At 39.5% G+C, this 26,699-nt stretch overlaps 1 protein-coding gene and 1 long non-coding RNA gene across 5 annotated transcripts in view; one reads left to right on the forward strand and one right to left on the reverse strand.

The window, feature by feature from the left end:
- The first annotated feature begins 5,612 nt into the window (after nt 1–5,612).
- The window catches only part of LOC149269539 (uncharacterized), a 107,889-nt gene continuing 86,802 nt past the window's right edge, over nt 5,613–26,699 (forward strand). Inside the window, exons 1-4 of one of the 4 annotated variants that reach the window (XR_016269605.1) lie at nt 5,681–5,927; nt 6,011–6,084; nt 7,068–8,240; nt 23,128–23,587. The gene's annotated coding sequence lies outside the window, so the exon portion shown is untranslated. Of the gene's footprint in view, nt 5,928–6,010; nt 6,085–7,067; nt 8,241–14,020; nt 19,460–23,127; nt 24,248–26,699 lie in introns of those variants that run through there. The other 3 variants (XR_016269607.1, XR_016269606.1, XR_016269608.1) reach the window with 3 other exon arrangements.
- Nucleotides 18,478–21,952, reverse strand: LOC149269540 (uncharacterized). Its single transcript, XR_016269609.1, has 4 exons — nt 21,852–21,952; nt 19,783–21,759; nt 19,153–19,696; nt 18,478–19,061 (listed from the first exon to the last, which is right to left on the reverse strand). It is a non-coding gene; the product is annotated as an uncharacterized LOC149269540 (long non-coding RNA).

The raw sequence follows: 26,699 nt of genomic DNA on the forward strand, positions 1-26,699 counted from the left end.
TATTTTGAAACATGTAACAAATCTATAATTGAGACGGGTCGACTACGGGATACCTTGAACACTTCAATATAGACCTATAAAAACAAGTAATCAAACTCTAGTCGGGAGTGCTCAACCACCCTGAACAAAACTAAACAAGTAATAAAGCTTTAGTCGACACTGCTCCACTAGGAGATCCCCTGCACCCTCTCGCACATGCACATTTAAAGACACAGGCATAAATGCCTGCAAATGTGTGATTGCTGCAGTGTCGGCCAACTACGGGACCTTTATTGTTTATTAACTTTTCTTGCAGATGATTATAACACTGAAATGCGTAAATTTACCACATTTACTCTGATAGTTTTGTTTAAATGGTTTTGTTAAAATGTATTAAAATGGCAGAAGGGCGACGAGCTGAGTTGATTTAGCCCAGTCCGTCTGTCTATCCGTCGGTCTGTCCGTATTTATGAACGCATCGATCACATTAGATATAGGACCTAGTGACTTAAAATTATTTTTAAAATATCCGTATATATTGCGTGCATATCAAATTTATCTTCCAAAATCATTAACTCATCCCGTTATCCATTAAAATCGTATCGAAAATCAGTTATAAAATTATATCTCCTAGGGCTGGGCTAGTTCCAGCCGACTGTGAGTTCGTGCCAACAATTTATTTTTTGAAGCCCCTGCGATAATAATTAGACACTTGTGATTTAGATATAAACGTAATGTATATTTTCTTGAATATGATTATAATTTGACACTTCACTTAGAGTACAATTTATAGCGGCTCGCCGAGTGCAGGCTCAACGTACTTCGGCTGGGAGACTGTTGTGCTAAAGACACACTAGGTTCGCTTGAACCATCCAGAAGACGTCAGGATTTTGTTCTGTAAGATACAGTCTTGGAGATACAGTTTTATCCGATTTGTCACGCGCCCAATGGTCGTAGATATATACGCCATATCTCGTGATCTAGGGTGATCGACGCAGACCTACATACCAAAATTTAGCTCTCTAGCTCTTCAACTAATATGATTTCTGGCATATCGAGTATAATAATTCACTTTCGTGAATGAGTATAACAATTCACTTCCTCTTCTAAACTAAAGCATAATGTGCCGCACAGAAGATATTGATCACATGATTAACATTTTTTCTAATGTTGTGAGGAGCAATATTGGTATGCAAGTATCAATGTATATGAAAGTACTAGTTTCTGTGCGTTTATATGCATATACGTGCATATACATGTTGCTCGACACAGCGACGCGAGTACTGTAGGAGCTACCCTCGCGACTGGAAAGGGGTCAACGTCCGACTATAGTCGGCCTCTTTCGCTCCTACAGATTCAGCAATGGGCTCGCGTCGCACACACGTCGATCATCGAGGACCGTTATCCGAGGTGCCGTTCGGGCCGGGTGATGGTAGTGGACACTTTCACTCGCAGGGCACCAACGGTATTTCGGCCAATGGGAGGCTGCCACGCGATTTGGCGGGAAAGTGGCGTCACCCAGATCATGCCACTTTACCGTTTTTTATGGTCACGAACGGCAGAAAGGCCCCGCTCCAGAGCCAAACAGGCCCCGTTACCACCCGAAGCAGGGCCTGTGGCTGGGCTATAAAAGGCCACCGGCAGCTCCAGAGAGAGAGTAAAAAAAGTGATTATTAAAAGTGAAAGTCAGAGTGACAAGAGTGCCGAAGTGAAACAGTAAAGTGAAAGTCAACGCGACGACTAAAGAGGCAAGCAGGATCGTCAGCGGCACCAACAAGGATATTGGTGCAGTCCATCAGCTTAAGCGAGGCCTGCATATCTGAATAAGTCAACGTAGCCGTGCGTAAGAGAAGTGTTGTGTGTGAAACGAAGCTAGTGTTTTGCTGTGAACGAGTGGAATAGTCAGAGAGGTCTGTATAGCCGAGCAAACCGCCGGAGCTCACAGACCCAAATCCTGACGTTTTCCGAATCGTTCCACTGAAACTAGCGTGTCTTAGCACAACACTCTCCCAGCCGGAGTGCGTTGAACAAGCACTCAGCCGGTGTGCCTTGCTAAAGCGAACCAGCATAGAATCATAAAATAAGTGACGTGTAAATTTACAACTTTATATTCACGCTATAAGCTATAAGCTATAAATCACAAGTGACTAATTAAAATCGAAGGGGCTTCAACAAATAATTTTGTTGGCACGAATCCACAGTCAGCTGAAACTAGCCCAGCTTAGACTCGGGATAAACCAAATGTTGGTTACAACTGGCGCCCAACGTGACACAATGATCTTTACTGCCAAAAGTACTGACACTGACCAGAGAACACATAGACTAGACATGTAGTACAAAGTTTTTCAACACCGAAAAATCTGACTCCTAGGGCCTATCAATTTCGTATTTGCTCGGCTCTTCACTTTTTAGGTTCGGGCTACGAAAATATGCGAAGGTACAATCATTCCGCTTCATGCGCTCGACCGAGATGGTCAAATGTTGAATAAAAGATGCCTCTATGCTCAATTTTTGTTCTTGCTCTCTCGCTCTCTCTGCTCTCTGCTCTCTCAATATGTATATGTATGTATGCATGTGAGCACAAGCAGCAGCTCACGAAAATTGAAATTTCTTTGCGTTAGACTGCCCTTTCTTCCCTTACGTGAAGTGTATTCCGAACTCTTCAAGCCGTTTGCCATGCGTTTTCGTTATTATTTGTGGGAAGGGTATGAAAGCGTTGGTGCGCATAATGAAAATGTTTTCACGATTAGCATGCATACACACTCTCGCTTGCTACATGTACTATGAGCATTTGTATGCCTGTGTGCGAAGCTCTTGCCGCCTGTAGCAATTTTACAGTCCAGCATTTGCATTTGGTCGATCTTTTGAAGTCCTCACATACATATGTATGTATGTATGTATATATTGGGTAGTCTAAAAAGTTTTTTCGTATTTTGCCAATAGATGTCGTTGGCGTCATATATCTCCAGTGCTACAAATCACATAATGTGCACATTATGGTGTTCGATTGGTAGCACTTTAAGCTTCGATTGCCAAAAAAAAAAAAATGTAATTCAAAGAATTTGAAAAAAGTTACAGCTGTTCAAAAATGAGTGAAAATAATGATGAAATTCGCTATATTTTGAAATTTTTGTATAAAAAAGGGAAGAATGCCACGCAAGCCACTAATGAAATTTATGATGTTTGCGGCTCTATCAGTTCGTGTAGCACAACAATGGTTCGCTCGCTTCCGTTCTGAAAATTTCGATGTGAAAGATGCACCTCGCTCTGGTCGACCAATCTTTAAAAAAGTCGATGAAATTATGGAAAGGATTGACCAGGACCGTCACATAAGCAGCCATGACATCGCAAATGAACTAAACAATCGTCATCAAACGGTTCTGAACCATTTAGAAAAAGCTGGCTACAAAAAGAAGCTCGATGTATGGATACCACATGAATTGTCTGTGAAAAATTTATTGGACAGAATTAACATTTGCGATTCTTTGCTGAAACGAAATGAAATCGAACCATTTCTGAAGAGAATGGTAACAGGAGACGAAAAATGGATCAAATACGACAATAATGTGCGAAAAAAATCATGGTGCAAGAGTGGTGAAGCTCAACAAGTGGTCGCAAAGTCACGATTGACGGCTCGAAAGGTAATGCTGTGTGTTTGGTGGGATTGGGAAGGAATAATCCATTCATCTGACTAGCCAGTTTTGGAGCGGATAACTTAGGGTTTTCCTTCATTTGGCGTACAATGTATCGCTCATCTGTGCCATTGAAAATTTTGTTTGGAGCCGTTCTACCCTTATTAACCACTCTGTTTTCAAAAACAAATCGGGTTATTATGTTTTTTACGGTAGATTCGGGTAAATTAACAATCTCTGCAATTTTACGCCGCGAAATTCCATTTTTAAAGTGGTGTAGCACCAATTCCCGCTGCTGTATTGGTGTGCGCTTTCCCATTTTTGCAAACACGTGTTTTCATAACAAAATCTCACTTTGAATGGTAAAAATACTTCAAATTCACATTGCGAATTTAATAATCAAAACAAAACCTGAAAAAGTACCGTTAATTTTCATTTTACGCGATTGTAACTGTCCTTCAAACAGTCTGGGTCAAATAAGCTGTGACATTGATTTTATGACTTTTTTTAGTTTTTGTTATTTTCTTACTGTGTTTTTTTAAATATCAATAAAAAAGTCATGCTTTCCATTAATTTAATATTGAAATAACAATTCCACGTTTGTAGGCATACATGCTTCTACAAGTGATATCCCATAATTGTGAGCAGCACATCCCATGCGTACACACAATCAAATGTATATACATACATACATACATATGTATGTGAGGACTTCAAAAGATCGACCAAATGCAAATGCTGGACTGTAAAATTGCTACAGGCGGCAAGAACTTCGCACACAGGCATACAAATGCTCATAGTACATGTAGCAAGCGAGAGTGTGTATGCATGCTAATCGCGAAAACATTTTCATTATGCGCACCAACGCTTTCATACCCTTCCCACAAATAATAACGAAAACGCATGGCAAACGGCTTGAAGAGTTCGGAATACACTTCACGTAAGGGAAGAAACGGCAGTCTAACGCGAAGAAATTTCAATTTTCGTGAGCTGCTGCTTGTGCTCACATGCATACATACATATACATATTGAGAGAGCAGAGAGCAGAGAGAGCGAGAGAGCAAGAACAAAAATTGAGCATAGAGGCATCTTTTATTCAACATTTGACCATCTCGGTCGAGCGCATGAAGCGGAATGATTGTACCTTCGCATATTTTCGTAGCCCGAACCTAAAAAGCAGAGCTTGCAAATGAGAGTTGAGCGTTTTTTCGTTTATTCTCTTTCTCGCATCATAACCAAAAAAAATTGTGCAGACACGTCTCTCTCTGAGCGTCACTCTTTGTTTTCTTTAGCATCTGTTTCGCTCAGACGCAATGCGATGACTCATTCGTGTGACGCTCTCACATGAGTGTCGCGTAAAACTAACACGATTTTCCCTCACACAAAGCCTCTCAGCAAAAAACACTTTGACTAACAAACTCAGCAGAAAATGTTTTTGCCTTCGTGTGCATGTAAATACACGCATACATACATACAAAAAGAACGCAGCAATCGCGCGTGATTACCCATACAAACGCAACTTACCGTTACTTCATTTAACTCAAGCAAACGATCAGTGTTTGACTTGAGGAAACGAAAACAGAAAGAACTATCTCCCTCAGAGCGCGAGAGAGCTAAGCCAGACGCGACAAAAACAGTTTCTGTCTGAGTTTTTTTGACTGTGTCACTAAAAGACACTTTTTTGCAGACAACGAAAAAGTGTTAACAGTTATTTGCGAGCTATGCTAAAAAGTGAAGAGCCGAGCAAATACGAAATTGATAGGCCCTAGGAGTCAGATTTTTCGGTGTTGAAAAACTTTGTACTACATGTCTAGTCTATGTGTTCTCTGGTCAGTGGTACTGATTAAGTCATAAAGGCTCATTTGACAGTCATTCTACAATTCAAACCATACAAAATTGACAAACTACTGAATAGCCAGACAATTATTATCCCATCTCATACATACATACACATATGTATGCAAATGTACATATGTGCACAGGCAGCAAGAGTTACGCAAACAGGCCAAAAATGCTCACACATGTTTCCAGAGACTGCAAGTGTGTGTGTTCTTGCCCGTCGCGAAATCATATTCTTTATGCGTATCAACGCTTTCATACCCTTCCCAGGAATAACCATCGAAACGCTTACATTTTCTTTGCATGAGCGTGATAAGAATATAAGAATAGCACCATTTCGTTTGAGCGCTTGCAGTAGAGCTGGGAAGCCATCTATGCAACCATCGATTATATCGATGGACTTTAATTTTTATGATATATGTATGGACTTTTGTCGATATCGATATATCGCCGCTTTGAGTAACAAATGAAACACATGTAAGTGGTGAAATTTTCATTTGTAACAAAATAATATTTATTTTTTGCGTGCTTGATCTATTTTTTGGAAATTTAATAAATAGTTGACAAGCATAGCATACGGTCATTCTTAAACATTGGTAGTTCCTCTTCAACATGGACAAGTTTGTCGTTTCAAGTAAGTATTTTATACCCTGTGGAGGGTACATTACGCTAAAAAAAAAAAAACAAGTAAGAAAGCTCTAGTCGAGACTGCTCGACTACGAGATCCCCTGAACCCTTGGAGCAATAGATATTTCAATAATTTTTCGCGTCTTTCAGCTTACACAATAAACACGCACACACACGCGCACGTACGCACACACAGGCATACATACACACACACGCATACAGACACAAACGCATACACACACTCACATACACACCCACATACACAAACACATACATACAGATACACAAACACATACACAAACACATACACACACAAGCACCTACGCATAAACACGCATGGGCTGCAGTGAGCGCTTACTATGAGAACTTAATTGGACGTACGTTTTATGGACGTACGATCTTCATGAAACTTTTAGATTATGATTATAACTTGGATATGCATGTAATTGCCAAAGCACAAGTCTCTAGTATTTGAAATACGCTTTTTACAAAAGTGAGTGTGAGGGGGTGAATTTAAGGGTGGGGGGTAAATTTTAACAAAAGCCGAAATTGTATAAATTGCATATAAGCATACATTAAAAATTTGGAGACTCTAGCAATAAAGGTGTAGAAGATATAATTTTATAACTGGTTTTCGATAAGGGTTTTTATCGATAAAAAAGATCGGGATGAGTTATCGATTTTTAATGATAAACTTGATATGCGCGCTGTAATTACGGACATTTAAAAAAAAAAAATTTTGAAGTCTCTAGCTCTTATATCTTCTGAAATCGACGCGTTCATACATACGGACAGACAGACGGACAGGGCCAAATCAACTCAGCTCGTCACCCTGATCAAGAATATATATACTTTGTGGGGTCTGCCACGCCTCCTTCTCCCTGTTACATACATTTCAACAAAACCATTATACCCTGATTTCCCATTGAAAATGGGTTCCGGGTATAAAAAGTGCTATTTTCTCGCCTGAACGTATTTTTCACATTTTAGATAAAACCTGCAATGCCTCCACTACAATTGCATCTATTTGAAGATTGAAGATTGAAGATTGCATTTGAGCATTGACTGAATCCAATGAGCCTAGCACGAAACGAAAAAAAACCACATCAGAAGTTTGGTCACATTTTGAGAAACTGATGAACATGCTTGCCAAATGCTGACATTGCGGAAAAGAGTACCGCACGAGCGGCAACACTTCCAATATGATGGAACACTTAAGACATGTACATCCCTTCGTGGTAAGAGACCACGTTGAAACAATTGCTCCAAAATTGGATTTAATATCTTTCACGTAGCGAATCAAACGCCCCCAGCTCGGCGAAAAAAGCATGTCTTGATAATTCACTGGCACTTTTATATTTTCTCTATATTTGTCTATATTCTTTATTCTTATTCTGTAAATATGTACAAGGAAAAGTATGAAATTACAAGAGCATTATTTACATTTATTTCTATTATGAAAAGTACGACTTTTATACAAAAAAGTTAAAAATTTGAAAAGAAAAAATTTTCGATAGAACCATCGATATAATCGATTATTTTTTCCATCGATGGAAAAACCATCGATGGAGCCGTCCATCGGTGGTTTCCCAGCTCTAGCTTGCAGCACACTGATTTTGTCGTGCAATATTTTCACTGCTTGAGCCTGAAGAGACTGAGCCGAGCAAATACGAAGTTGTGTATTTGTCTCTAGCTCTTATATCTTAGGAAATCGTCGCGTTCATACATATGGAGAGAAATCGACTCAGCTCGTCGCCCTGATCAAGAATATATATACTTTGTGGGGTCTGCCACGCCTCCTTCTCCTTGTTACATACATTTCAACAAAACCATTATACCCTGATTTCCCATTGAAAATGGTTTCCGGGTATAAAAAGTGCTATTTTCTCGCCTGAACGTATTTTTCACATTTTAGATAAAACCTGCAATGCCTCCACTACAATTGCATCTATTTGAAGATTGAAGATTGAAGATTGCATTTGAGCATTGACTGAATCCAATGAGCCTAGCACGAAACGAAAAAAAACCACATCAGAAGTTTGGTCACATTTTGAGAAACTGATGAACATGCTTGCCAAATGCTGTCATTGCGGAAAAGAGTATCGCACGAGCGGCAACACTTCCAATATGATGGAACACTTAAGACGTGTACATCCATTCGTGGTAAGAGACCACGTTGAAACAATTGCTCCAAAATTGGATTAATATCTTTCAGGTAGCGAATCAAACGCCCCCAGCTCGGCGAAAAAAGCATGTCTTGATAATTCACTGGCACTTTTATATTTTCTCTATATTTGTCTATATTCTTTATTCTTATTCTGTAAATATGTACAAGGAAAAGTATGAAATTACAAGAGCATTATTTACATTTATTTCTATTATGAAAAGTACAACTTTTATACAAACAAGTAAGAACGTTGCAGTCGGGCGTTACCGACTGCGGAATACTCATTCACATCCCATCAACAATTTAGTAGTTAAGTTTCGTTTTAATACTGTAGAATATACAGGTTTTTCCTATTTGCCACGCCCCAACTGGGCGTAGACACCTCATTTTTGGTCAGTTTTTAGAAAGAGATAACGTTACCCTAACTGCAAAGTTTGAATGCTTACCCTAAAAAATGTGAAAATTACAGGGTATTTTTCGATATGCCACGCCCCTAAAGAGGCGTAAAAATTATTTTTGGGGAATCGATAGAGGAGGCTACCAGTAACTCAACTATCCAAATTTGAAGCTTCTAGCTATTATACTTTAGGAGATATCAACTTTTGCGGTTTGCCACGCCCCCTGTGGGCGGACATATATCCGACAAAACTTTTTGGTCTTGGGTGATCAGTCCGAGTATATATACAAAATTTGAGGTCTCTGCCATCAATAGTGTCCAAAATATAGGAGAATTTTAAAAATCACTATATCTTCAGGTCCGATTTGCCACGCCCCTAACGGGCGTAGACTTATAATTTATCTTCAGACTTTATAGAATCATACCATTAGCTGACGTGCAAAATTTCCGCATTCTAGGTTTACAACTTTAGGAGATATAGTTTTATCCGATTTGCCACGCCCCCAATGGGCGTAGATATATCCGTCATAGCTCGTGATCTTGGGTGGTCAACGCGGACCTACATACCAAGTTTCAGCTTTCTAGCTCTTCAACAAACATGATTTCTGGTATATGGGAAAATGCATTTTCCGATTTGCCACGCCCCTAGTGGGCGGATCGGGAAAATTTTAACACTTTATAAATCGGAGATATACACGAGTATGTGTTCCAAATTTCAAGTCTCTAGCTTCAATAGCGCCGAAATAGATTGCGTTCATACGGACAGACGGACAGACGGACGGACGGACAGACGGACAGACGGACAGACGGACGGACAGCAAGACGGACATTGCACAAAACCAATATACTGATTCACTTTCGTGAATGAGTATAAAAAGTTTAAAATTTGAAAAGAAAAAATTTTCGATAGAATCATCGATATAATCGATTATTTTTTCCATCGATGGAAAAACCATCGATGGAGCCGTCCATCGGTGGTTTCCCAGCTCTAGCTTGCAGCACACTGATTTTGTCGTGCAATATTTTCACTGCTTGAGCCTGAAAAGACTGAGCCGAGCAAATACGAAGTTGTGTATTTGTCTCTAGCTCTTATATCTTAGGAAATCGACGCGTTCATACATACGGAGAGAAATCGACTCAGCTCGTCGCCTTGATCAAGAATACATATACTTTGTGGGGTCTGCCACGCCTCCTTCTGCCTGTTACATACATTTCAACAAAACCATTATACCCTGATTTCCCATTGAAAATGGATTCAGGGTATAATAAACTTTGTTCAACCAGCAGATCATCATCTGACGTTCTATCATTCATTGCGATTAACATAAAAAAAACGCACCGAATTCATCTTCCACTATGCAACCTATTAGCTTACTCGCAACGCAAGCAGTTCGTATTTAGCTTCGTCTTCATCTTCGTCTCAGCGCGCACTATGTTTGCAGCCTCATTTGTATGTGTGTATGTATGTACACATAAATGCGTACTCTAGCATATTCTAAGAATCTCGGTTGCTATTGATTTGTTTTTGAATTTCCAGCCGATACACTGGCTTTTCTTTGCTATCACAATAATATGATTTCGTTTTGACTACTGTTGTTCGAAAAGACGCGGTGGTGCTGTAGGCAGAAGCGGTGGCGATCTTTTAGTTATTTTCACAAACATGCTAATTGGTTTGGGTGCGATTTCAAATCCCGCGGATAGCCCTTTTTTGTAAATTGCTAATTTTCGCTTTTTTAGCTTCTTATATATATTTTAAATTTCATAAAAGTTTTTTTTTTCCGTATTATGAATATCTATTAAGCTTATTTATATCACTAACCAGAGAACACATAGACTAGACAACTAGTGGAATGCTTTTTGCACGCTTTTTTTGAGGCTTTAGCACCCCAGACAGCTTTGGACTCGCTCGGCTCCTTACTTTTAGGTTCGAGCTACGAAAAAATACGAACGCACAATCATTTCGCTTCATGCGCTCGACCGAGATGGTCAACTTTTGAACAAAAAATCCCTCTGTGCTCAATGTTTCCCTTGCTCTCTCTCTCTCTCTCGATGTTCTCTGCTCTCTCGAATGTGTATATGTATGTATACATGTGAGGCTCACATTGTGAGCACAAGCAGCAGCTCACGAAAATTGAAATTTCTTCGCAGCAAGAACCCATGCCTTCCCTTATGTGTGAAGAGTATACCGAACTTTTCAAACCGTTTGCCATGTGTTTTCGTTATTATTTGTGGGAAGGGTATAAAAGGGTTGGTGCGCATAATGAAAATGTTTTCGCGACGAGCATGCACACACACACTGTCCCTTGCTACATGTACTATGTACTGCATGTGAGCACAAGTAGCGCTCACAAGAATTGAAATTTCTTCGCAACAAGAACCCATGTCTTCCCTTCTGAGTGAAGAGTATACCGAACTTTTCAAACCGTTTGCCATGCGTTTGCGTTATTATTTGTGGGAAGAGTATGAAAGCGTTGGTGCGCATAATGAAAATGTTTTCGCGACGAGCATGCACACATACACTGTCCCTTGCTACATGTACTATGAGCATTTGTATGCCTGTGTGCACCCTTGCTGGCTATAGCAATTTGAAATCCTAGCATTTGCATTTGGTCGATCTTGTGAAGTGCTCACACTTACATAAATATGTTTGATTGTGTGTACGCAGGGGCCGCGATGCTCACAAATGATGGGGTAATCATTGTAGAAGCAGTTCAGTGCCTTTATATGTATGTGCGTATGTTTGTGTATGTTTATATGTGCATGCATGCGACATGAGCATTGACGTGTGCCTACGACAATTTATGATTGTGATTTTGGGTTTGACCGGGAGAGGCGCGCTTATATTTAGCTGACTAACTAAAGTAACAAGTGCACTTCCTATTACTTTTATAGGTATTTTTTAATTGCATGATTTATTTGACATCTAACATTTGCACCCTTTAAAATGGGTCCATTTAGTAGGTCCATTATGTATGTACATACATATGCTTCTTATTAAAAAGGTAAATTTCACCTGTATATGTGCAGGTACAAGGGATCGAAAATCGCATTCCAATTTGGCCACAGGGATTGATCAGGTACTACATTTTTAGCAAAAATCATTCTGATAGGAAAACCCACGACCATTGAAATAAAATCATCTACTTAAATGTAAGCGCGCCTCTTCAATTAAAACCCAAAATCGTTCACACAATTCTAAGTTGTCGTAGGCACACGTCAATGCTCATGTCGCATGCATACACATATAAGCATACACTCACGCACATACATATAAAGGCACTGAACTGCTTCTACAATGATTACCCCATCATTTGTGAGCATCGCGGCCCCTGCGTACACACAATCAAACATATTTATGTAAGTGTGAGCACTTCACAAGATCGACCAAATGCAAATGCTAGGATTTCAAATTGCTATAGCCAGCAAGGGCTTTGCACACAGGCATACAAATGCTCATAGTACATGTAGCATACTGTAAGTGTGTGTGTGCATGCTCGTCGCGAAAACATTTTCATTATGCGCACCAACGCTTTCATACTCTTCCCACAAATAATAACGAAAACGCATGGCAAACGGTTTGAAAAGTTCGGTATACTCTTCACAGAAGGGAAGACATGGGTTCTTGCTGCGAAGAATTTCAATTTTCGTGAGCTGCTGCTTGTGCTCACAATGTGAGCCTCACATGTATGCATACATATACACATTCGAGAGAGCAGAGAGCATCGAGAGAGAGAGAGAGCAAGGGAAACATTGAGCATAGAGGGATCTTTTGTTCAAAAGTTGACCATCTCGGTCGAGCAAGCGAAATGATTTTGCGTTCGTATTTTTTCGTAGCTCGAACCTAAAAGTAAGGAGCCGAGCGAGTCCAAAGCTGTCTGGGGTGCTACAGCCTCAAAAAAAACGTGCAAAAAGCTTTCCACTAGTTGTCTAGTCTATGTGTTCTCTGGTTAGTGCAGTAACTCAATTGTCCACTTTTGCGGTTTGCCACGCCCCCTATGGGCGGACATATATCTACCATAGCTCATTGGACTTGGGTGGTATATATACCAAATTTCAGGTGCCTTAAATATTGCAGAATTAGAAAAATCACTATATCTTCATCAGCCATAGCTCGTGATCTCGGGTGGTCGACGCGGACCTACATACCAAATTTGAGTTATCTAACTTTTCAACTAACATGATTTTTGGTATATCGGAATATAAATTTCCCGATTTGCCACGCCTCTAGTGGGCGGATCGGGAAAACTTTATAAATCGGAGATATACACGAGTATGTGATTCAAATTTCAAGTCAAATTTCAAGGCGCCGAAATAGATTACGTTCATACTGACAGATGGACAGACGGACGGACAGCAAGACGGGCATTACACAAAACCAATATAGTTATTTCACTTTCGTTAATGAGTATAAAAAATCAAAATTGTATAAATTATTTATATAAATTGAATGCAATGATGCAATGATGATAGCAATAGCTATCGATGATTTTCCAATTTTAATTTTAATTGTCCTGCTGCAGTATACATGATTTTCGAATGAGCCGGTAACCGGAATTCGATGAGTGGTTATTCAGGACACGTAAATAATTATCCTTCTTCATTTTTCATTAATTAATATCAAATTGGAGAGGCTATTGACACATGCGAACCACCAGAGCATTACCGATTCTTCACCACGTTGGTACATAGGCCTCTTTTTTTGCGAATATTCTTTGGCAACCTGCTATAAATCGCTTTTTTTATCCAGGATACTCCAAGGAACCATCGTCCACCCATAATACTCAGAATAATTGCGACTTGCCTATAAAGGTTTTTAGTGATATTAAGAGTATTTGAAGATCAATAACGTAAAAAAATTCGCCTTCTTTCGCCGAGTTGTGATACTTTTTTTCCCTAACCCAACAAATAAAAATGCCCATTTAGTATGGCTGAATTTTCGGATTTTGTTCAAATTTACCCCACCCTATATCTACCCCCTCACCGAAATATTTGTAAAAAGTGTATTTCAAATACTAGAGACTTGTGCTTTGGCAAATACATGCATATCCATGTTATAATCATAATCTGAAAGTTTCATGAAGTTCGTATGTCCACAAAAATAGTTATTAAGCAATAAAGTTCTCATAATAAGCCCACACTGCAGCCCGTGCGTGTTTATCCTTGTGTGTGTCTGTGTTTGTGTATGTAAATGTTTGTGTATGTCTGCGTGTGTGTGTGTGTGCGTGTTTCTTGTGTAAGCTGAAAGACGCGAAAATTATCGAAATAGCTAATGGTCCAAGGGTTCAGGGGATCTCGTAGTCGAGCAGTCTCGATTAGAGCTTTATTACTTGTTTTATATTCGTTTATTTACAACTTTACTCTAATACATTATGTGTTTAGGTGCATTGCTTCGCAAGCACTTTACACTCCATTAGCCTGAGACAGCTCGTCTTCGCTCGATTCTGCGAAGCTCCATCATAATTGTGGCTGCGAAGGTGCTTATGAGTTTCCAAGCTGCCTCCGATTCCAGCATAACGTTGACCATGTTGCCCGCTCGAAGGGAGCGGCCCACTGCTTCTTCCAGACAACGCTTCTCCTCTAGAAAGCGTCCACATTCAAATAAGACATGGTTGACGTCCCCCACCAGACCTCGTCCGCACCAAGAGTATTCGTCAGTTTCTTCGTGGCCAAAGCGCTTTAAGTAGCTCCGAAAGCACCCATGTCCCGAAAGAATCTGTAAAAGATAAAAATTAACCGCGCCGTGTTTGCAGTTTACCCATGGCTCAAGCTCCGGGATGAGAGTATGTGTCCACCGCCCTTTAGCTTTGAGCTGCTCCACCTTCTTTGCCATCGTGCAATGCTGTTCGCTCTGATATCGTTGCGTCGTAGAGGCTCGTGTGCATTCTGTTCCACGGCTGCGGTGACTAAGTCCTCCAGAGGCACCATACCGGCTATGACGAACGCCGCGTCGTCCGAGACTATTCTGAACGCGCAGCAAACTCTGATTGCGCACATTCTGTAGGTGGCGCAAATGTCCCGGATGCAGCTCGGCATTGGCATCGCTCTTGCCCATATTGGCGCAGTATAGAGGATGACGGACCTAATGACGCTCATTAGAAGGAGACGTCGTTGCTGCGTGTAGCATAATTCTCGAGAGAGCTCTACAAGAATCAAGTGCTCGCGGAAAGTTAATCTTGTGTCTATCATGACACCAAGATACTTTATCGCCCTCTTTGACGCAATGGTAACGCTGCCGATCTTTATATTGGCAGTTTCCACTCTTTTGTGACTGCTTACTAGGACGACTTCCGTCTTGTGCGCCGCTAGCTCGAGCCCAGCTCCTGTCAACCAGCTTCGTAAGCGATTGATACTTTCGCTGCTTATATCCTCAGTATCTTCAAGCTCCTTGCCTATGGCGACGACAGCCACATCATCAGCAAAGCCAATGGTGTGCACACCTGCTGGTACTTCCAAGCGCAGTACACCATCGTACATGATGTTCCATAGGAGAGGCCCCAGCACTGAGCCTTGGGGTACTCCAGCTGTTGTATACCAGTGTTCTTCCCCTAAAGTAGCTATTTATTATCTCTTTTAGATATTTAGGGATATTATATCGTGTCAGCGCATTCAGTATCATATCCCAACTAGCTGTGTTGAAGGCCTTCTTAACGTCCAGGGTCGCGATGATGCAGTATTGCTTCGTCCCGTGCCTCCATCTGGTGCCTTCGATGGCGGAAGTTGCCAGGCCAACACCTTTCCTATGGTGTCTATGAGGCAGATCGGTCTGTATGGAGATGGCTCATCTGGTGGTTTGCCAGCCTTGAGTAGCAATACCAGGTTCTGGGTCCTCCATTTTGCAAGGAACGACTCTTGTATTAAGCATTCGTTGAAAAATTCGGCGAACGTACTAGGGCGCAAGGCGAGGGCTAGCTTTATCGCACAATTTAGGACCCCGTCCGGCCCTGGAGCTGGATTGGTTCTAAGACCTCTGAGAGCTACTAAGATTTCTTCGTCTGTAACTAAAACAATTTGAGTGCTCGTTGAGCCCTGATTAGCAGACTCGGACTCAGGGGCATGAATGGAGCTTAATCTTTCTGGAAAGAGCGTTTCCACAATCGATTTAAGCTCCAGATGATCCGTCGGATGCACCGGTTTACCTGCGTATAGTCTTTTAACTACTATCTTATATGCTCTTCCCCAGGGGTCATATTCAGCTGAGTCGCCCAACTCTAGAAAGCATTCTCTTTTGCTTGCTCGAATAGGCCTTCTTCAACTGTCTCCTGGCCTGGTAAGCTAATGGTTTTTCGAAAAATGTAGATCTACCCCGTGCCCGTTGATAGTTTCTTCTCGCCTGGATGCATTTGCGTCGAATGTCACCTATTTGTGTATTCCACCAATACGTAGGCTCTTGTTGTCGCGTGAACATGCTGCTATTGCAGGCACTCTGCATTTGGGCCACTATTTGGCATGCTCTGGTCTCAGCATTACCAATTGTGTCACCTATTGTAAACGGGAGCGACGTATGATCACTACCCGTATAACTATCGCAATGGCTCCATGTTGCTTTCCAGAAGAGGGATGAAGTGACAAAAGTAATGTCAATAATATACATGTCCATAATCGAGGCACTTGAAACAGCGTTTAGGTTGATCCACGGCGCGGATAGGGCGCACAACACATCCAACTCTGATTTTGGGCAGCCCGAGCAGAGTTTTGGCTTTTCCAATTGGAAGAGCAACTGTTGTTCTTTGCTGTCTACCAAAAGCCGGTCGAAGCGACTTGATAGCCTCAATGGGTAGTGATCTATCCTTCAACTCCATCCTAATAGACTCCAAGATCTCCTCTTTGCTCGCTAGCTCATCTTAGTCGCGAATCTCAATTCGACCCGATTCGGTAAGTGTTTTAACTACCGCTCGGTCGCCTAAGGCTATGCTCCGGCTTCCTACTCAGTTTCAAAAAAAGATCACCTTTAGCTGTCTTCCTAATGCCTTGAACGTCGCCGCTCAGATGCTTTAAATTTGGGTCGCTCTTGACTACACGAAGCATGTCCGTATAGCTGCAACCACCCACGCCTGAAATCGCGAGTGCATCACTTCTAGGTCGTTTTTGCATGGGCTTGCGTCCTTTAACGACTGTCCAGCTGTTCGAGTTTGTCTGTTGACCTGCCTGATTTGAATTTTCAACTGTAGCCCGTAGAGTAATTGGTTCTTTTGTTCGGATTTCCCTAACCCAACTTGTTGTATATATATTATTGATCAGGCCAACGAGCTGAGTCGATTTGGCCCTGTCCGTCTGTTCGTATATATGAAGGCATCGATTTCAGAAGATATAAGAGCTAGAGACCTCAATTTTTTTGAAAATGTCCGTATTTACAGCGGATAACGAGCTTATCACTAAAAATCGATGATCATCTCGATCTTTTTTGTCGATAAAAAACCTTATCGAAAATCAGTTATAAAATTATATCTCCTACATCTTTGGAGTTAGAGTCTCCAAATTTTGAATGTATATGAATGTATTTTATACAATTTCGGTTTTTGTTGAATTCTGCCCCCCACCCTTAAATCAACCCCCTCACCCTCACCTTTGTAAAAGGCGTATTTCAAATACTAGAGACTTGTGCTTTGGCAAGTGCAAGTGCATATTATTGTTATAATTACGATAAGTTTCATGAAGATAGTATGTCCACAAAAAATGTTATTAAACAATTAAGTTTGTGTTTGTGCGTGTGTGCGTGTTTCTTGTGTAAGCAGAAATACGCAAAAAATGATTGAAATAGCTATTGCTCGAAGGTTTCTGGGGATCTCGTAGTCGGGCAGTCTCGACTAGAGCTTTCTTACTTGTTTATATAAGGGAATGATGAAAGATTTTTTCCAAATTAAAGGGAACACAGAAGTATCCAAGGACAAGTTAAACAATTTTAGTAATTGTGATTGAAGAGAAACACTGCACTCTTTAATCACACAGCTAGGAATAATTTTGGCACAGGGAGAGAAAGATTATTTCTCGTCGGAATATGAACTGAGCCATTTCAGTTATACTGGTTGGGTTCTGCCTTTGAATGTCTGGACTCTCCAGCCTCCTTAGATTGTCGATAGTCTTAGCTTACATATGTCCGTCTCCAGTGGCGTGGCAAACCGTAAAAGTTTATCTCCTAAAGAATAAGAGCTAGAAACTTAAATTTTAGATAGTTAAGTTACTAGTAACTTCCTCTATCGATGACCCAAAAATAATTCTTACGCTTTTATAGGGACGTGATATTTTCAAATTTTTTGAGCGAAGCATTCAAATTTTTAATTAGGTTACCGTTAGATCCTCCTAAGAACTGACGCGCAGTAGGGGCGTGGCAAATTGGGAATACTGAACTTTCTACAATATTAAAGCTAAACTTATCTAGTGAATTGCTGATGGAATGTGAATCAGTATTCTTTAGTCGGTACCGCCCGACTGCAACATTTTTGTTTGTTTTTTCTTTAAATTCTGGTAAAGCTTTAATGACATACATATAACACCTGATGTTATCTCAGAGTCTTTATAAACTTCTATGCTGGAGTGTTTACACTAATTGTAGGAAAACTTTGTTTTACTTCTGAAATGTTTTTCCTAAACTTCTAATTCACTTGAGTTTTCAATTGTACACTAGTCAATGCGATTTCTGAATAAAATTCTATGGCATGTAAATTTGCAAATGCTATCGCTAATCCTTGTATGTCATTATTGCTCATGCTATACAAGAATAAAATTTATAATTAGTTCTCAGGAATAGTAAATATTCAATTTATTTGGTACTAGCTGGCCCGGCAAACGTTGCATTGCCCTCTATATTATTTCTAGGTAAAAAATTGTTGAAAGCTATGTTGTTCAGGTTGGGATACACTCTGATTAATTTATTAATCGGATTTTCATTCAAGCGCCTTGTAAAGGACATTCTTCGTTTTTTGGTCAGGTGCAAGAACAAATAATGCGGATGGTTTGCCAACACGTGAGCTTGCCACGTTCAATTGACCATGAGAAAAACACACATTTTCTAGATTGAGGCCACAAATAGTCAAAGATTGGCCCTGTGACTTGTTGATCGTCATGGCGAAGGCAAGACGAAGCGAGAATTCAAATAAATTCAAAGGGCATATCTTTTGAGATCATCGGAATCCTAGGAATAAGAACTTCCTCATCTTTAAATTTTCCTTTGAGTATCGACGCGTGAATCACATTGCTCATCAGTTTTCTTATCACCAAACGCGTTCCATTGCACAGTTTTGGTTGGTTTAAATTTCTAAGCATGCAAATCTTGGAGAATTGCTCTTTTCATAGCTGTGTTCATTTCTTGACGCCGGTCAAGTTGTTCTTCCATATTGCCCATGAAGTATATTTGCAAGAATTTTTGCTGTGCATCTTCAATAGGTTGCAATGATCCAATGCGATGGCAAATCTGGCCTTGAATCTTTAGATTCAAAGCCATAGTTATAGTTAGATTTACAAACACTTTTTACATAAATCTAACAAACTACATTATTCCAAAATTTTTTTTTTACCTTAAATGTCGGATTATATCCGTTACCAATAATTTCCGCCCCAAATGAAGTCATTTGAAAACAGGCATTGTATTTTTGAGTGCTCGTTAGAAAATGTCGTGATTCTAGTGTTTCGCCGTAAAGCAGGGAACGCAATGCTCTGGTGGCGAGACCACTAATGGCAATGTCACTTTACCACTAAGGCAGCACAAACCGGGCGTTTCACCAGCAAACTTCAATGCGCCACAATGCTGGCAAACAACGTCCATTGGACCAATGCAAACTAAACGATTCAAGCTGTAATCAATGGTGCAATCATATCGAAACGCTGCTCGATTCAAATCAATCCTTGAACCATTTCTTATTGCCATTTCACGGGCTGCCTCTCTTTGAGAAGCACGAATTAAGGCCCTTCTTTGCTGGGTACTAACGCGGAGCCTTTCTCGGGCGATTTCTCGCTCTTCGTCAGATAATTGACTCGCGCTATTCCGTTGCCTAATTGCATTATGGGTCCGCCGGGAAAGATTAGATCTTCTAGGACGCGGCATTTTTATTAATAGTAATACTGCCCTCGCACAAAACCATATAAATCAATCGAGAAATATAAATATAAATAATTTACACAAATTTATGTTTGAGACAAACAAATACCTGAACTTTCGAGATATTTAGCTTTTGTAAAAGTCCAAAAATATAAAAAGCCAAAAATACACTTTTTAATAATTAACTTTTTTTTTTTGAATTTCGAATTTTAAATTTTTTATTTATTTTTTGAACAGTCAGGTTTTAATCTTTTGATTTTTTTTTGAATTTTTGCAGATTTTTGATTTGAAATAATATAAATCAATCGAGAAATATAAATATAAATAATTTACACAAATTTATGTTTGAGACAAACAAATACCTGAACTTTCGAGATATTTAGCTTTTGTAAAAGTCCAAAAATATAAAAAGCCAAAAATACACTTTTTAATAATTAACTTTTTTTTTTAAATTTCGAATTTTTAATTTTTTATTTATTTTTGATTAGTCAGGTTTTAATCTTTTGATTTTTTTTTTTTAATTTTTTCAGATTTTTGATTTGAAATATTTAGAATGTTTAAAAGTCCAAAAATATAAAAAGCCAAAAATACACTTTTTAATAATTAACTTTTTTTTTTTTTTTGAATTTCGAATTTTAAATTTTTTATTTATTTTTTGAACAGTCAGGTTTTAATCTTTTGATTTTTTTTTTTAATTTTTGCAGATTTTTGATTTGAAATATTTTTCTTTTTGATTAGGAAAAAAATTTTTTTTTGTTGAATAGTCTTTTTTTTTTTTTGTTGAATAGTCTGGCCTGCTCGAGGCTGTGCCGTAGACTGACTGACTACATTTGTTTATTTACTTCTACACTATTGTCAAAACTGTCACTGTTACCAAGCCTACTGGGTATAAAAAAAATTTGAACATTTGGGGAAAAAACCGCGTTTTTCAAGTATTCGGCAAATTTTTTCAGTATTTTTAAGACCCTATACTAAACTCGTTGCGGAGACAAATCCAACAAATCAAAAACCATGAAAATTGGTCCAGCAGATCTCGAGTTATAAGTGCTTGGACAATTTTACACAACTCTCTTTTATATATATAGATTTACATATATGATATTTAATTTGATTCTTTGATGGTTTGAATTGTGTATTGGAAAATGTGTCTCCGCTGATGGCTTTTTATCTTGTAGGCTTTGGCTGTTGTATAATGATTCTTTTCATATAATATGAACTCTACTCAAATGTTTTTATAATAATACTAGCTGGCCCGGCAAACGTTGCATTGCCCTTTCCATTATTTCTAGGTAAAAAATTGTTGAAAGCTATGTTGTTCTGATTAATTTATTAATCGGATTTTCATTCAAGCACCTTGTGGTAAACGACATTCTTCGTTTTTTGGTCAGGTGCAAGAACAAATAATGCGGATGGTTTGCCAACACGTGAGCATGCCACGTACAATTGACAACGATAAAAACACGCATTTTCTAGATTGAGGCCACGAATACTCAAAGATTGGCCCTGTGATTTGTTGTATGTACGGCCATTACCGATATTCAGCAATTGCTTCGAGAAATCATTAGCAGATAGATCGTTCAACAATGCAACTCTCATTTTTACAGACAGTTGAAGTTTGGTTACATATCGCCACAGAGTTGATGCTTTGAGGCAAGCGTTTATTTCGTCGGCAGCAGTAGATCTTGGAATTATTGGTAGTGTTTGTCGGAAATCGCCAGATAATTAAATCATTGAACTACTGAAACATATCGAGTCATTGCGCAGATCTTTTAATGTTCGGTCTAGTGCTTCCAATGCGCGTTTGTGCGCCATTGTGCATTCATCCCATATGATAATTTTTGATGCTACTAAAACTTTGGCCATTGTGGAGTATTTCGAAATGATACATGTCGGTTGTTCAGTAGCTTGAAGATTTAATGGCAACTTTAACGCTGAGTGAGCCGTACGGCATCCGTCTAACAATGTGGCCGCTATTCCAGAAGAAGCAATTGCTACCGCATTTTCGGATATTCCGATGCCTAATTGCATTATGGGTCCGCCGGGAATTTAGATCTTCTAGGACGCGGCATTTTTATTAATAGTAATACTGAATATGCCCTCGTACAAAACCACATAAAACAATCGAGATATATAAATATAAATAATTTACACAAATTTATGTTTGAGACAAACAAATACCTGAACTTTCGAGATATTTAGCTTCTGTACGCACGCGTAATATTTTTATCAAATGTGCTTTTTTTTATGAATAGTCAGGTTCGCCTGACGCTGTGCCGTAGACTGACTGACTACATTTGTTTATTTACTTCTATACTAATCTATAATATCATTATCAAGCCTACCTAGTATCAATGGAAATTTGAATCGTTAGGGAAAAAAAACACGTTTTTCAAGTATTCGTCAAATTTTTTCAGTATTTTTAAGATCTACTTTTCTACTCGTAGCGGAGACAAATCCAACAAATCAAAAATCATGAAAATTGGTCCAGCACATATCAATTTATAAGTCTCGGAACACTTTTACAAATATATATATATATTGAAAATGTGTCACTGTCGATGTTTTTTATCTTGTTGGCTGTGGTGCATGTATTGGAAAATGTCTCTCCGCTGATGCTTGTTGATTTTGCTGGCTTTGGTGATGTATTGGAAAATGTGTCTCCGCAGATGGATGTTCATCTTGTGGGCTTTGGCTTATGTATTATGATTCTTTTGATATAATATGAACTCTACTCAAATGGTATAATAATATATGTTGGAAGTGGTGTATGTATTGGATGGATGATGGATTTTTATCTTGTGGGCTTCGGCTGATGTATTGTCTCTCCGCTGATGGTGTTTGATCTTGCTGGTTTTGATTTTTGTATTGAAAAATGTGTCTCCGCTGTGGGATTTTTATCTTACGGGTGATGTATTTGATATAAAATGAACTCTACTCAAATGTCTTTATAATAATATATATTGGTAATGTGTGACTACCGATGGTTTTTGATCTTGCAAGCGGTGGTGTGTGTATTGGATATGTCTCTCCGCTGATGGTTTTTGATCTTGTTGTTGGATTTGTCTCCGCCCCAAATAGCAGAATATATCTTAAAAATACTGAAAATACTTGAAAAATACGTTAATTTCCCTAAAAGTTCTTTAATTTCGGAGCTGTCAAATTTTTGTATCAAAATCAGTAAGCAATGTCGTGTTACCTTTTAGCTGAACTAATTTAGGCTTCTATGAACGTAATACAATAATACAAAAAAATACTAATATAGATAATTGTCAGAATTATCACGAATCATCAAACAATATGCGTAATAATTCATCGAACTAACCTTCTTGGCAGTTTCATCACCTGAAACAAATAAAGAAATTTCAATTGTATTTTAGAACCCCTAATAGGTTTACGACTCTTACAGCTACTCTCTACTAAATTAAGAGTAATAACTTTTTTTGTGTACCAAAAGCAAACAGAATGAAATGTATAAGTTAACACGCGCCGATCAAATAGTGCTGACAACAAGTCAGCAACTTCTACACCGGACGCCGTTGCGACGGAGTTGCAGGCGAAATTAGACACCAGCACGCAGAAGCGGGCTGATCATCCGTGGGAAACGCAAGCTCAGCGTTCTGTCGGCCCGACCGATGGCAGCAATGGCTTGGATACCAGCACGCAGAAGTGGGCTGATCATCCATGGAAGACGCAAGCTCAGCGTTCTGTCGGCCCGGCCGCCGGCAGCGATGGCTTGGAGCCGCCGTTTAGTTTTATAAAAGTTTAGTTTATAATCTTCTCTCAGAAAGCTCACACGAGCTGTAAAATAAAAAGATTCAAAGTAAAACACAGTCTTGTTATAATTGGCGCCCAACGGCAAGTGAACCCACAAGTTTTGCCAAAACAAAAGAATATAACTGCTTATTTGTGATCTGTGCAACTCTTCGAGCCAACGCCAAGAGCCATAGTGAAAAACAAGTAAGAAAGCTCTAGTCGAGACTGCTCGACTACGAGATCCTCTGAACCCTTGGAGTAATAGCTATTTCAATAATTTTTCGCGTCTTTCAGCTTACACAAGAAACACGCGCAAACACACACACACACGCACGCACGCACATACAGGCATACATATACACACATACATACACACACATACACACACACACACACACACATACACAAAGAATTACATACATATACACACACAAGCATAAACACGCACGGGCGGCAGTGAGCGCTTACTATGAGAACTCAATTGTTTAATAACTTTTTTTGTGGACGTACGATCTTCATGAAACTTTCAGATTATGATTATAACATGGATATGCATGTAATTGCCAAAGCACAAGTCTCTAGTATTTGAAATACGCTTTTTACAAAAGTGAGGGTAAGGGGGTGAATTTAGAAATCGTATAAATTGCATATAAGCCTACATTAAAAATTTGGACACTCTAGCAATAAAGGTGTAGAAGATATAATTTTATAACTGGTTTTCGATAAGGTTTTTTATCGATAAAAAAAAGATCGGGATGAGTTATCGATTTTTAATGATAAACTTGATATGCGCGCTGTAATTACGGACATTTTAAAAAAAATTTGAAGTCTCTGAAGACAGACGGACAGACAGACGGACAGGGCCAAATCAACTCAGCTCGTCGCCCTGATCAAGAATATATATACTTTGTGGGGTCTGCCACGCCTCCTTCTGCCTGTTACATACATTTCAACAAAACCATTATACCTTGATTTCCCATTGAAAATGGGTTCAGGGTATAAAAATAAGAAAAAACCGCAAACAACAAAACAACGTTGGACGAAAATACTACGCAACTGCATCGGCCACCAACGCTCAATTCATTTGATTTTAAAAGAAAAATTCTAAATTAGTTTCGAAATGATCATGTAAGTGAATTGCTCATTTTTTTTTAACAATAAAGAAAGAAAGAAGCTGTCTAGTACGATATGCTAATATTTAAATTGTAAATAAATAATAATTAACAAATGCTTATTTCGATTTTAAAATTAAAAATTATTTCTACATCATTACATTTGTGATTAAATATTAAAGATTGAAATTCCGAAACTTAAACATTCTGTCATCGTTTTGTTGAGAATACTGTGAGTGTAAAGTGATCTCGGTTTGACATTCTAAGCGAATGCAGGGCGTAAACAGATCAGAGGAGAGCAGCGGGGACGAACTTATCACTTCCTATTTAGAACATAGACAAAAGAAAATGACAGACGAACAAGTAGCGCAACTTGAAGCTCAAATGCGCGTAGCCCTCGAACAGCAGACAGCAAGATTCGAGCAAAAAATAAACAGCCTTACAGAAAAATTCGCCCAGTTTAAGGGGACAGCTCTGCAGATAGAAGTTTACGAGGAGATAGAGATAGTACCAGGGGCCAAATGCGATGAGCCCTTAGATATAGTAAAGTCTATTCCAGAATTCGATGGAAAACAGGAAAATTATGTCTCATGGAGACAGGCTGCTTTTTCCGCGTATAAAGTGTTTGAGCCGTATAATGGCAGCTCAAGACACTATCAAGCTGTGGCTATAATCCGAAACAAAGTAAGGGGTTCAGCAGATGCAGAGCTTGCATCATTTAAGACCGTGTTAAACTTTAAGGCAATCATTGCCAGGTTGGATTTCACGTTTGCCGACAAAACACCAGTACACGTGATCCAACAGCAACTAAGCACTCTTAGGCAGGGCGACCAATCATTAGCGAAGTACTATGATGAGGTTGGGAAAAAGCCGACATTACTAACAAACAAAACCTTAATGACACATGACCCTGCTGGAGCGGCCGTTCTGAACGAAAAATTCAGGAGCGATGCTCTCCATACATTCGTCTCCGGACTGAAAAAATCCCTGAGGTGGGCTGTCTTCCCAGCACGGCCTCACGATCTCCCAACCGCTCTGGCTCTAGTCCAAGAAGCTGAGTCAAGCAATGAGAGAAGCATCTTTGCGGCTAATTTTGCAAAGTATGCTGAAGAAAAACCGCAGAAAATCAGTGGCCAAAAGACCCAGAATTGGCGTCAAAACAGCCAACAGGAATATGAGGGTAACTCTCAGAAGAAGAATCCTCATTTTCAGAGAGGTAACAAAGATAACCAGAGTCAGCCGAAAGCAAACATCTCAAAACAGCGCTCTCAACCCCAAAAATCACAAGTGCGTGGCCCTGAACCAATGGAAGTAGATTCTTACTCACGCTTTAGACAGCCCACTCAAGGCTATAGAGGCAATCAAAACTATGGGGATCAGTCTATGAGGACTCAACAGAACCTTAACCACCTACCCCAAAAAGAAAGCAACTATAGTAACAATTACGAATCTTATTCACATCATGAAGCAGAGGCGGTCGAAGATGACCTGTCAGGAGCAGAGAGCTGTAATTTTTTAGTGGAAGCTCCCGGCTACCGTTTGTAAGACGCATGGTCACAGGGCGAGCAATCCAACTTTTGATAGATACAGGAGCCTCTAAAAACTATATTAAACCTCTTCCCGAGCTGGCGCATTGGAGGCCAGTAAATAGCCCTTTCAAGTTAAATCAATCCATGGGCACACAAAAATTGAACACAAATGTCTCATCATTAAAAGATTTCGATGGCATAATCGGCGTTGACCTACTAAAACAGATTAACGCTCACATTGATTTGAACAATAACATCATAAAGCATGACCGGGGCACAGAGCGAATTGAGTTCACAATATGTCAACAAGTGAACCATTTTCAAATTAGTGACGCGGACTTTCCTGCCGCAGTCAGACTCACTTTCAATCAAATGATTGGCCCAATATTTCACAACAATGGACCATAAATCGGGCTTCCACTAAATAGAATTGGCGGAAAGAGACAGAGAAAAAACGGCATTCTCTGTAAACAATGGGAAGTATGAATTTTGCAGACTTCCCTTTGGGCTTAAAAACGCCCCTAGTATTTTCCAGAGGGCACTAGACGATGTCCTCAGGGATCAAATTGGAAAAACTTGTTACGTCTATGTGGACGACGTAATAATTTTTTCCCCCAATAAAGAAGACCACA

Source organism: Drosophila arizonae, chromosome 4 (genome assembly GCF_054131065.1).
Source record: "Drosophila arizonae isolate 15081-1271.41 chromosome 4, UAZ_ARI_1.0, whole genome shotgun sequence".
Lineage (NCBI taxonomy): Eukaryota > Metazoa > Arthropoda > Insecta > Diptera > Drosophilidae > Drosophila > Drosophila arizonae.